This window comes from Capricornis sumatraensis, chromosome 5, assembly GCF_032405125.1.
Source record: "Capricornis sumatraensis isolate serow.1 chromosome 5, serow.2, whole genome shotgun sequence".
Classification (NCBI taxonomy): Eukaryota; Metazoa; Chordata; class Mammalia; order Artiodactyla; family Bovidae; genus Capricornis; species Capricornis sumatraensis.
Window position 1 is genome coordinate 110,017,163 of NC_091073.1, and position 12,799 is coordinate 110,029,961.

Consider the following 12,799-nt stretch of genomic DNA (forward strand, 5'->3'; position numbering starts at 1 on the left):
CAGTGGACTGTAGCCCACCAGGCTCCTCCATCCATGGAATTTTCTAGGCAAGAGTACTGGAGTGGGTTGCCATTTCCTTGTCCAGCGGATCTTCCCAATCCAGGGATGGAACCTGGGTCTCCCATATTGCGGGCAGATGCTTCACTGTCTGAGCCAAAAAATATCCCTCTTTGGAGCACCCAGAAAAATAAAGCTAAATATCCATGGCAGAGTCAAATTGACATATTGTATTAGTCAGGACACCATCTTCCAGGGTTGCACAAATTAGTAAGCATGATGTCCCTGGCGGGTAACAGGACTCTGGATTTCCTGACTCCATTTGCAAATCTCTGCCAGCCTCCTCTAGTGCTTCCTAGGTCAGACAGTAGATATGGACCCATTGTGACTTCAGAGCCTATATCTGAGGTCTTCAGATGTCACAGGAAAGAAAGTAACTATGCTTGCTTGTTCAATACATGAAATAAACAGAGCATGTAGCTTACCCTCGGGCATTTTTACATCAACTTTATTGGCATATGAATTATAGTTAACATTTGAATAATGTGAGGTTTGGGACCCCTGAACCAGCCTTAACCCTGCTGTAAAAGTGTTTTTTAAACTTAAGTCAATCCTGTTTAAGATGTCCCATCCGAAGATTCAACCAGCCACAATTGTGTGTTACTGTGAAAAGTGAAAATGAAACTCACTCAGTCGTGTCTGACTCTTTGCCACCCTACACAGTCCATGAAACTCTCCAGGCCAGAATACTGGAGTGGGTAGCCTTTCCCTTCTCCAGCGGATCTTCCCAACCCAGGGATCCCACTCAGGTCTCTCCCATTGCAGGCAGGTTCTCTACCAGATGAACAAGGTCTGTAGTTAGTATCTATCAAAATTTCCACTCAAAAGTGGACCCATGATGTTCAGAATAGGGTGGTCCAAGGGGTCCGCTGTATATACAATAGCATTACACACTGTACAGTGAACAGATGGATGGTTTTGATCAATCCATATGCGTGTGCCCCTGGAACATTCACCTATAAAGAATGAGAACATTTCATCACCAAAACTTCTCTGAGGCCCCATCCTAGGCCTGTCTCCTTCCCTGACAACCAACAATATGATTTCTGTTGCTGTTATTATTTTTTTTAAGTCTTCTTTAGCCCAGAGCTAAATATTTAAGCGATTGCTCCTGGAAAGTATTAGGGTTGAAGAAGTTCTTGAAAGCATGTGAGCACCATGTCCATGTCAGGGAGTATCCTATCTGGAGATGAATGGTTTGGAAAATGACCATCCAGAGGTCTTCCCTGCTGCTACAGGCTTAAAAAAATAAAATTACTCATGTTCATGAATTTCTTTTCTCATGCACACATTGTCTGAAATGATTTTATGATGCTATTTTGACAGGAAGTCCTCATCTCCTAAGAAATTACTTTGAGGTCCCACGTGATATGCACACATCAAGGCCTCCTGCTCACACACTGGGTACTGGGACTGAGCAGGCCACCAGCAGCAGCAATTTTGGTGAGAGATCATTTCATGTCAGGGAGAAGACTTGCCTTTGATTTGACCCCAGTGACCAAGTCACAGGAGTTGAATTGAAAAGTCCCCCTTTCTTAGGGGCCTGGCCTGGGCACTAGTCTCCTGAGCTGTGGGTCCCACTGTCTCTTGGACCAGAGACATTCTGAGCACAGGTATGGATCCCATGGACTTGCCAGGCTCCAATTGAAGGCTTGTTTTGTGGCTACAACATCGAGCTCATTCATTGCTTCTGACCTTAGCTTCTGTGTTTTTGTCTCTGAGGGCCCAGGAATGGTCAGTCACCCAGACCTCAGATGTGCGATCGGGTTCCATGGAAACCAGCTCATCAGGAGGTCACCAGGGTCCCCCACTCACGACCAGGTGCATGATATTCAGGTTCAGAAATTATTGAGAATTTGGAAACCACAGCAGCAGAGCATGGCAGCTAGTGCAGGGTCCTTCTAAATGTGAGGTTCGTGCGTATGATATAGTCTGGGCCTCTAGGATATTGGTTACTGAATGGCAGCCACTTTCACAAGGAAGTATCCCCATGCAATGGATGTCTTAGGTAAAATCGGAGCATTTTTCCTTTACCCCTGGGGTCAGCCATCTCTCCTGACATCCCGCCCACGTCTGTACTCCTTTGTGCCAACATGTCATCTGTGGTGCTGGGCAACCAGCTTTTCTCCTCAAAGAAAGCTGGGTCACAGGCCTGAGGTGATTCGGTTTGCTGCTCCTCCACCCCTCAGACAGGAGAAGCACGTGCTGAGATGGACATGAAGGAACTGAGCCTGCATGTGACAGGCACCAAGCATCGTGGGCTGCAGTCCATGGGGTGGGGAAGAGTTGGACACGACTGAGCGACTTCACTTTCATGTTTTACTTTTGTGCATTGGAGAAGGAAATGGCAACCCACTCCAGTGTTCTTGCCTGGAGAGTCCCAGGGATGGGGGAATCTGGTGAGCTGCCATCTGTGGGGTCGCACAGAGTTGGACACGACTGAAGTGACTTAGCAGCAGTAGCAGCAGCTATCAGTCAGTGAATTAATAAGAAAGAGAGCCCAAGGATTCCTCAAGTGCTGATGAGCCTGCCCTAAGGTTAGGGAACCAGATCCAGAATCATTGTGGGTGGAAGGACGTGAACTGGACTGTTGTCAATGAAACAAAATAGAAACATGAGGGATTATTTGGACAACGTGAGTCATAAAGGGCAGCAGGAAGCCCTGAGGATTTTCCCTGAGATTCAAAACTACAGAAATAATAAACTACAGATCAATAAACTGAATATATGTAATAATGAACAGCTATTTCTGGAATAAAGTGTACATAAGGTTGTGAACAGTTTTTTGGAAAGTTTACAACAAATGTAAGGCTTATGTTCATTGAGCTGGATGGTCTCCCTGTTGTGAGCTGTTCAATTTTGTTCAGTAGCACGCTCATGTCCCATGCTTTGCAACCCCATGAAATGCAGCACGTCAGGTTTTCCTGTCCATCACCAAGTCCCGGAGTTTATTCAAACAAATGATCATCGAGTTGGGTATGCCATCCACCATCTCATTCTCTGTTGTCGCCTTCTCCTATTGTTTACAATCTTGCCCAGCATCTGGGTCTTTTCAATGGGTCAGTTCTTTGCATCAGGTGGCCAAAATGTTGGAGTTTCAGCTTCAGCATCAATCCTTCCAATGAATATTCAGGACTGATTTCTTTAGGATGGACTGCTTGGATCTCCTTGCAGTTCAAGGGACTATCAAGAGTCTTCTCCAGCACCACAGTTCAAAAGCATCAATTCTTCAGTGCTCAGCTTTCTTTATACTCCAACTCTCTAGTCATACATAACTACTGGAAAAACCATAGCTTTAACAAGATGGACCATTGTTGGCAAAGTAGTGTCTCTCCTTTTTAATATGCTGCCTAGGTCGGTCATATGTGAACTGTTCACTCAACTTCATTTCTGATTTGAGCCTCTGGGGGAAGGGACGTGGTCCCCTGAGTACAGGTTGGCTCTGGGGCCTGGCAGGGACAGTGACATCTCAGAAGGACTCCCTGAGAGCCTCTCTCCCCTCTCATCCATACTCAGCCCAGAGGGCGGTCCACCTGCCACACCCCCGCCATGAGCCCCTGCCTCCTGGGCTGTGTGGTCTTCCATCTCCTGCAGGCAGGTGAGTCCTGGGGGGCGGGGTCCCCTTGGGGGTCCAAGCACCAAGCATGTCCACTGTGACTGAAGCATCAATCCTCCTCCACAGGGCCCATCCATGCTGGTGTCACTTAGGACCCCAGATTTCAGGTTGTGAGGACAGGACAGAGCGCGACACTAGAGTGCACTCAGGATCTGGGTCATGACCACATGTACTAGTACGGGCAAGACATGGGACACGGGCTGAGGCTCATCCATTACTCAGCTGGGCCTCCCACCACAGAGAAAGGAGACGTGCCCGATGGGTACAGAGTCTCTAGATCAAGCAAAGAGAACTTTCCTCTCACGCTGGAGTCCGCCAGCCGCTCCCAGACATCTGTGTACCTCTGTGCCAGCAGTTACTCCATGGCGCTACACAGCCACCTGCTCTCTGTTGAAAAAGACAAGGGGCCCACATGCAGGATCCTAGCACTGGGAAACTAATGCCCTGGGGACCACGTGCCAGCACTGTGACCCTGGATCTGTGACCTGGACAGGCCTGGATCCGACCCCAGGGACTCGGAGACACGTGTCCACAATCCGTCTCTGTCTTTCCTCTGCATCCTCCCTGGATGCAGTTAGGAATGCATCCAGGTCTGACTAGTTCTGACTCTTCCTCGTCAGCCTAAGTTCTACAGAAGGAAAGAATATTAGTAAATCAGATATATCTAGACCCTCTCGTCTCTCCCAGCAACTCATTGCTGTCTGTCTGGAAGTTTCTCCTGCAGCCTAGCTCTCAAGTGCTCCCTGCTTTTGCCCTCCAGAGGGGCGGGTCTTTCCTCCTTTACTGACTTGGCCTCAGCTCCCCTGCCCTCTCTGCTCCTGACACACTGCTCTCCTCTCCTCTGGGCCATGTGCATTCCCATGACACAGGGAACTTTGTAACCAGGTGTAAGCGGCTGTGTTTGAGCAAGCTCTTGGGGTTATCAAAGAGAAAACAACCTCAGTTAATTGCAAACCAGCCAAAATCCCTTGGGAGTCCATTCCTAGGAGGAGAGACAGGCTGGGTGTGTGTGTTCTCCTTCCCTGCCCCTCTTTCCTAGCATCTCAGTTAACCCGGACCAGGTTTCTACCATTTCCCTCAGAGAAATCTTCTCAAAGTCAAAATATTTCCTCCATGGTATCTTATTATATCAAGATTTTACAAGTTCATAGGAAATAAACAGATTAGTACACATAAAGCCTCTTTATAAAATACACCTGCTAGAATTTGCTAATGCTTAATTTAAATATGAAATTTGGAAATATATAGATCTGATTAATCAGAAAGAGGGCTGGAATACAGGTGTCCAGGCTGGCTTCAGTTGAGATCATGAGAGCCCTTAATTTCTATTGCCTGTATTACTCCATTTTAGCTAACTGCTGTCATTGGAGTGGTGCAGCAATTGTTTTCTTCTTAGTAGAAATGTCTAATCATACAGTGTTTTACCTCCACAGGCTAAGGCTAGACTTGAAGATCAGCCCTAATACATCCAGGCTGGGAAGGCAGCAGATAAGACGTGTGTGTATGTGTGTGTGTGTGTGTGTGTGTGTGTGAGTGTGTGTGTGTGTGTGTGTGTGTGAGTGTGTGTGTGTGTGTGTATGTGTGTGTGTGTGTGTGTGTGAGTAGGGGTAGAAAGTGTGGGGTGTGGGGAATTTGTATTCTTGTTTTAGGTGAAAGGCACAAATCCATGAGACCATTGGCCACTAGGAGGCACTGTGGGCGCATGGTAAGCAGGGTGTGCTGGGAGGGGGTGAGAGTCACCCTGGAGAGGGCAGCTTAGGGAATCTTGGCTACATGCCTGCATCAGAAAGCAGGTTTGAGTTTCCTGAGTGGTCCAGGGACACATGGACCCAGCACAGACTCCTCACTGCCCAGGGGAGTGGAGATGTGCCTGGAGCCTTGGGATGTGCCCAGGAGATCTTCTCCTGGAGCAGCATGGGGACTGGAGGGTGAGGGATGAGTGTGTCTGGTGAGGGCGGGGTGATGAGCCTCAGGCAGGGACAGGAAGAGAAGAGAAAGCCATGTGGTGGGCATATGGGGACCTGGGGACAGTGCTCACCTCACACCCACCCTTGCTGAGGGCTGTGCAGGACAGGGAAGGGCATAGAGGAGCCAGCCTTGGGTCCTGCCAATGGGTCCAGGGAACAAAGGCAGCCTGCAGAGACACAGAGCAGTGATGTCATAGGCAAATGCTCCAATCAGGGAACAGGAGGGTGAGTACTTTACACCACTCACCCCAGGAGCCCTGCTCCCAGCCAGCAGCAGTCCTGGGTTCCTGATGCTGCCATGGGCTCCAGGCTCCTCTGCTGTGTGACTGTCTGCCTCCTGGGAGCAGGTGAGTCCTGGATACAGTGTGGGAGCCTCTGAGATGTCTTTACCTCCCTGAGATAGAAGCCTGGCGCTGAGGGCTGCAGCAGGAGGCTTCCCTGTGCTCTGGTCTCAGCTTCCTTCTGTCTCCTTCCCAACAGGCCTGGTGGACTCTGGAGTCACCCAGACTCCCAAGTACCTGATCAAATCTAGAAAGCAGCAAGTGTTGCTGAGATGTTCCCTTGACTCTGAACACCTCTCTGTGAACTGGTACCAACAGGCCCTGGGCCAGAGCCCCTAGTTCCTTGTTCAGTTATGATGGGGAAATTTATCAAAAAGGAAAGTTATCAGATCAATTCTCAGGAAAACAGTTCAGTGATGCTGGCTCTGAGCTGAGCCTGACCCCCTTGGAGCTGACGCACTCAGCCGTGTATCTCTGTGCCAGCAGCCAAGAGACAGCCCTGCATGATCAGGTGCCTCTGGGCCAAAGACACTCCTGCCCCAGCTCAGGAAGTGGTGCCCAGTGTGTCAGCTGCCAGCCTGCCAGGCCTAGTCTCCAGTAGAGTGAGAGACTTTCCCAGACATTCACTTTTGGTATGTTTTAATGCTCACTAAAGGCATCAAAATAAGTATCATTATAACTGTTTGTACATCTGAGGGATCGTGAGTTGCCCAGATCTCATACTTCATAAGTGTTAAAACTAGCATTCCGGTGCAAGTTTGGTCTCAACACCTATGGTCCCTTTGCTCATGGAACCATCTCTGTACAAGCAAATTACATATACCTGTCGTGTGTGTGCAACAAGATACAGTTTGGGGCTCTATGATATGAACTGTTACTCAATGAATGACAGCCACACTTCACAAGAGGTAGTCCCATGTGAAAATGTCTCAAAAAAAACCCAGCATTTTTCATTTACCCTGGCGTCTGCACCTCCCTCCATGTCCCTCCTACATCTGTATTCCTTTGTGCCAAAACAACATCCTGTGCTGGGCACCCAGCTTATCTCCACACAGAAAGGTGGGTCACTGGCCTGAGGGGGCTCTGCTTGCTTTCTTTCCCCCAAGATGGGAAATATGGGCTGCTGTGAACGTGAAGGGGCTGTACCTGCGTTTGACCTTGGACCGTCTGTCAGTGCATTGAGTAGAAACAGACCAAAAAACTTCCTCAAACGTTGATGTACCTGCGATGAGGTTGGGAGCAGAAACTGGAGAAACATGGTAGGTGGAGGGACAGGTTCAGGACTGCGGTCAATGTTGTGGAAACAGAGCCTCGAAGTGCTCTTGGGACACATATCATAAAGGGCAGGCCGAGGTGATAAGGATTCCCCAGGATTCAAAACTGCAGAAAACTGTTGATAAATACAATTATTATACGTGTTAATGAAGACTTCTCTCTGGACTAGAACATACAAATCATTTAATCACTTTAACATTTACGGAAAAAATCGTTAACACTTACAGAAAGGTTACAGCAACGTGTGAGGCTTGTGTCCGGTGATCTGGATGGTGGTCCGTGTTGTGAACTGTTCACTCAGGTTCATTTCTGATTTAAGCCTCTGGGGGCAGGGGCATGCCTGCCTGAGTGACAGGTTGGCTCTGGGGCCTGGCAGGGATAGTGACATCTCAGAAGGACTCCCTGAAGAGCCCCTCTCCCCTCTCATCTACACTCAGCCCAGAGGGCCCTCCACCCGCCCCGCCCCCGCCATGAGCCCCTGCCTCCTGGGCTGTGTGGTCTTCTGTCTCCTGCAGGCAGGTGAGTCCTGGGGGGCAGGGTCCCCTTCGGGATTCAGCACTAAGCATATCCGCTGTGACTGCAGCATCGGTCCTCCTTCCACAGGGGCGGTCCATGCTGGTGTCACTCAGGACCCCAGATTCCAGGTCATGAGGACAGGACAGAGCGCAACACTGACATGTACTCAGGATCTGGGTCATGACCGCATGTACTGGAACCGACAAGACCTGGGACACGGGCTGAGGCTGATCCACCACTCAGCTGGGCCTTCTACCATGGAGAAAGGAGACGTGCCTGACGGGTACAGAGTCTCCAGGTCAAGCAAAGAGAACTTCCCTCTCACGCTGGAGTCCGCCAGCCGCTCCCAGACATCTGTGTACTAATGGGCCAACAGTTACTCCATAGCGCTGCACGGCCACCTCCTCTCTGTGCAAAAAGACAGATGAGGGCCCCGTGCATGCTCCCAGCACCGGGAGCCTCAGGACTTTGCAGACCATGTGTCTGCAGTGTGACCCTGATATGTGGACTCGGTTGGCCTGAGCCTCACTCCTGGGCCTCGGGGCCATGTGTCCTCCATTGATCTCTGTCTTTCCTCTGCATCCTCCCTGTGAACCAGGAAGATGCTTCTCCAGCTCAGACTCCTAGTCATCACCTGAGCCTGAGACCTGGGAGGAAGGTTGTTTGTAAATAAGATACATCTAGACATTCTTGTCTCAACTCACGCAGCTCATTTCTGTCTTTCTGGAAGGTTCTCCCCCAGCCTGGCTCTCACCTGGTCTCTGCTCTTGTCCAGCTTTCCCAGGCGAGCAGGATATTCCTCTCCCCACCTCCCTGCATCAGCTCCCTGGCCCTCTCTACCACAGCCACAAGCTCCTCCCTCATCTGGCTCAGGTCCCTTCCCAAGTCCCAGGGAGGCTTTTAAAGTGGCCACTCCATGTGGTCTGTTTCGAGCAAGACGTATGGAGTCACTGAAGAGAAACAAACTTTAGTTAATTATAAATCATCAAAAACTCAAGTGAGCCCATCTGGAGGAGGAAAGACTGTCTTTGTGTGTTCTCGACCCCCTGACCCTCAACATCCTTAGCATCTCACCTAACCTATGCCAGAGTGGCACCACCTGGCTCCCTCTTCAAAATCTTCTCACAGTCGAAATATATTCCTCATCACCCCATTATATCATGTTTCTATAAGTGAAGAAATAATTGAGTTCACATTTATAAAATTTCATTATAAAATGAACGTATTATCTAGAACTTGATAATGCTTAATTTAAAGAGGAAATCTGAAAATACATGCCTCTGATTAAGCAGAAGTAGTTATGACTACATGTTTGGAGGCAGATTCACTTGAGATCCTCTGAGCATTTATTTTATGACATATATTTCCATTTTAGCTAACTACTATCATTGTATGGGTGCAGCAATTATTTCCTTGTAGGAAAATGGTCAGATCATAGTCTTCTACCTCCAGAGGCTAAGAGTAGATTTGAAAATCAACTCTAATCAACTAGGCTAGGAAGGCAGTATAACAGATCTGTGTGTGTGTGTGTGTGTGTGTGTGTGTATTCATGGTGTGGGATTTTTGAAACCTTGCTTCAGTCAGAGGCTGCAAATCCATGAGACCATGGACCTTTGGCCACGAGGAGGCACTGTGTTTCCATGGTAAGCAGGCTGCCCTGGGAGGGGTTGAGAGTCGCCCTGGGGAGGGCAGCTTAAGGGAACCTTGGCTACATGCCTGCACCTGGGAGCAGGTTTGAGTTCCCTGAGTGGTCCTGGGACACATGGAGCCAGCACAGACTCCTCTCTGCTCAGTGAAGTGGGGTCGCGCCTGGAGCTTGAGGATGTGCCCAGGGGCCCAACCCCTGGAGCAGCATGGGAAGGGGAAAGTGGGAAGTTGGTGTATCTGGTGAGGGCTGGGAGATGAGTGTCAGGCAGGGTCAGACAGAGCAGAACAAGAGTGTGTGGACACATGGGACCAGGGGACGAATCTCACCTCACACCCATCCTTGCTGAGGGCTATCAGGACAGGGAATGGCATAGAGGCGCCAGACCTGGGTCCTGCCAAGTGGTCCAGGGGACAAGGGCAGCCTGCAGAGACACAGAGCAGTGACGTCATAGGCAAATGCTCCAATCAGGGAAGCAGGATGGTCCGCACTTACCTTCTCATCCTAGGAGCCCCGCCCTCAGCCAGCAGCAGTCCTGGGTTCCTGATGCTGCCATGGGCTCCAGGCTCCTCTGCTGTGTGACTCTGTGCCTCCTGGGGGCAGGTGAGTCCTGGACACAGTGTGGAAGCATCTGAGATGTCTTTACCTCCCTGAGATAGAATCCTGGTGAAGAGGGCTGCAGCAGGAGGCTTCCCTGTGCTCTGCCCTCAGCTTCCTTCTGTCTCCTCCCCAACAGGCCTGGTAGATTCTGGAGTCATCCAGACCCCCAAATACCTGATCAAATCAAGAAAACAGCAAGGGACTCTGAGATGTTCCCTTGAGTCTGGACACCGCTATGTATCCTGGTACCAACAGGCCCTGGGCCAGGGCCCCCAGTTCCTTGTTCAATATTTCGATAGGGAAGTGCATACCAAAGGAAACATGCCAGATCGATTCTCAGGTGAACAGTTCGGTGACTCTCGCTCTCAGATGAACCTGAGCTCCTTGGAGCTGACAGACTCAGCCGTGTATCTCTGTGCCAGCAGTCAAGACACAGCCCTGCATGATCAGGTGCCTCTGGTACAAAAACACTCCTGCCCCAGCTCAGGAAGTGGTTGTAGGGCGTGGACTGCCAGCCAGCGAGACCCAGGTGCTGGTAGAGTGGACAGCCTTTCCCAGACATTCTTTCTGATATGTTTTAATGCTCACAAAGATTTTGCAAGATAAGTCTTATTTTTTCTGCTTCTTTGTCTTAGGGGAAGTGACCTGTCCAGATCTCATGTTACTTAACTGTTAGAGCAAGGAATCCTCGAGTCTGACCTTATCACTGGTGGCCCTCACCACGCCCCCACAACTGACCGCTGCAGGAATGATGCGTCACCCAGACCTGCGACGTGTGGTGGTGCTCCGGGAAAACCAGCACACCAGGAGGTCACCACAGGTCCACAGTCACGTAATCAGGAATAGCTACATAATTTTTAGGGTCCCTGCTTTCAAATAACACTGAGAATCTGCAGAGAGCGGAGCACTGCAGCCTGTGTGGGGCCTGCTATGTGTGGAATGAGGCACAACAACATAAGAGTTTGAGGAGCCCTATGATATTGTTACTCAGTTAATGCAATCCCCACTTCACAAGGAGGCATTCCCATGGAATGGATGTCTCACGTAAAATCAGAGCACTTTTCTTTAACCTGGAGCCTCCGCCTCTCCCTGCATCCCTCCCACATATACGTTCCTGTGTCATCTGCTTGTGTGTGTGAGTGTTTAGTCACTTCAGCAGTGTCTGACTCTTTGTGACTTCACGGATGTAGCCAGTCAGGCTCCTCTGTCCATGGGATTTTCCAGGCAAGCACAGTGGAGTGGGTAGCCATGTCCTCCTCCAGGGGATCTTCCCAACCCAGGGATCAAAACTGGGTGTCTTATGTCTCGTGCACTGGCAGGCACGTTCCCTACCACTCTCACCATCTGAGAGAAGCTCAGGCCATCCATGGTGCTGGGCAACTGGCTTCTCTCCATAAAGAAAGGCGAGTCCCAAGCTTGAGCTGGTTCTGCTTGCTGCTCCCCCTCCCACTTCAGAAGCTGCAAGCACTGCGTGCAGTGAACAGGATGGGAATGTAGATGCATCTGGCAGGTGACCCGTCTGTTGGTGAACTGATAAGAAATAGAGCCAAGGGTTCGTCAAGTGTGGGTAAGTCTGACCTGCGGTTGGGGAACCAGATGCCAAAGAATCATTGCAGGTAGAAGGACACCAACAGGACTGTGGTTAATTAACGAAAGTAGAAACGGACACTTTCCCAGGTGGCGCTGGTGGTAAAGATCCCTCCTGCGGTAAAGATCATCTCCTGCGGAGATGGAAGAGATTTGGGTTCCATCCCTGAGGTTGGAATATCCCCTTGATGAGGAAATGACAACCCATTGCAGGATTCTTGCGTGGAGAATCCCATGGACAGAGAGGCCTGGTGGGCTACAGTCCTCAGGTTGCAAAGACTCAGACATGATTGAGCACTAACACTAACACTTAGACACTTGAAGGCGTATTTGGGATTCATGAGTCATAAAGCGCAGCAGGAGGCCCAGAAGACTGCCCTGAGGTTCAACATTCCAGAAATATGCAGGAAAAAGTAATATATGTATTAATGAAGAATTTTGTCTAGAAATAGTACATAAGTTGCAAACTGTTTACAGGAATATTACAACAACTTGTGAGGCTGATGCCCATTGAGCCAGACGAAACTCCCTGTTGTAGACTGTTCACTTAGGTTCATTTCTGATTTGAGCCTCTACGGGAAGGGGCGTGGCCCCCTGAGTGACAGGTTGGTTCTGGAGCCTGGCAGGGACAGTGACATCTCAGAAAGACTCCCTGGAGAACCCCTCTCCCTCTCATCCACACTCAGCCCAGAGGGCCCTCCGCCCCCCCCCCCCCCCCCCGCCCCCGCCATGAGCCCCTGCCTCCTGGGCTGTGTGGTCTTCTGTCTCCTGCAGGCAGGTGAGTCCTGGGGGGCAGGGTCCCCTTCGGGGGTCCCAGCACCAAGCATGTCCGCTGTGACTGCAGCATCGGTTCTCCTTCTCCACAGGGGCGGTCCATGCAGGTGTTACTCAGGACCCCAGATTCCAGGTGGTGAGGACAGGACAGAGCGCGACACTGTATTGTACTCAGGATCTGGGTCATGACTGCATGTACTGGTACCGACAAGACCCAGGACACGGGCTGAGGCTGATCCATTACTCAGTTGCCTATCCCAACACGGAGAAAGGAGATGTGCCTGAGGGCTACAGCGTCTCCAGAATAAGCACAGAGGACTTCCCTCTCACGCTGAAGTCTGCCAACCGCTCCCAGACATCTGTGTACCTCTGTGCCAGCAGTTACTCCACGGCACTGCATGGCCACCTCCTTTCTGTGCAAAAAAGCAGATGAGGGCCCTGTAGCCTGGAACTTGGGGAGCACCTTGCAGGCTCTTAGCAC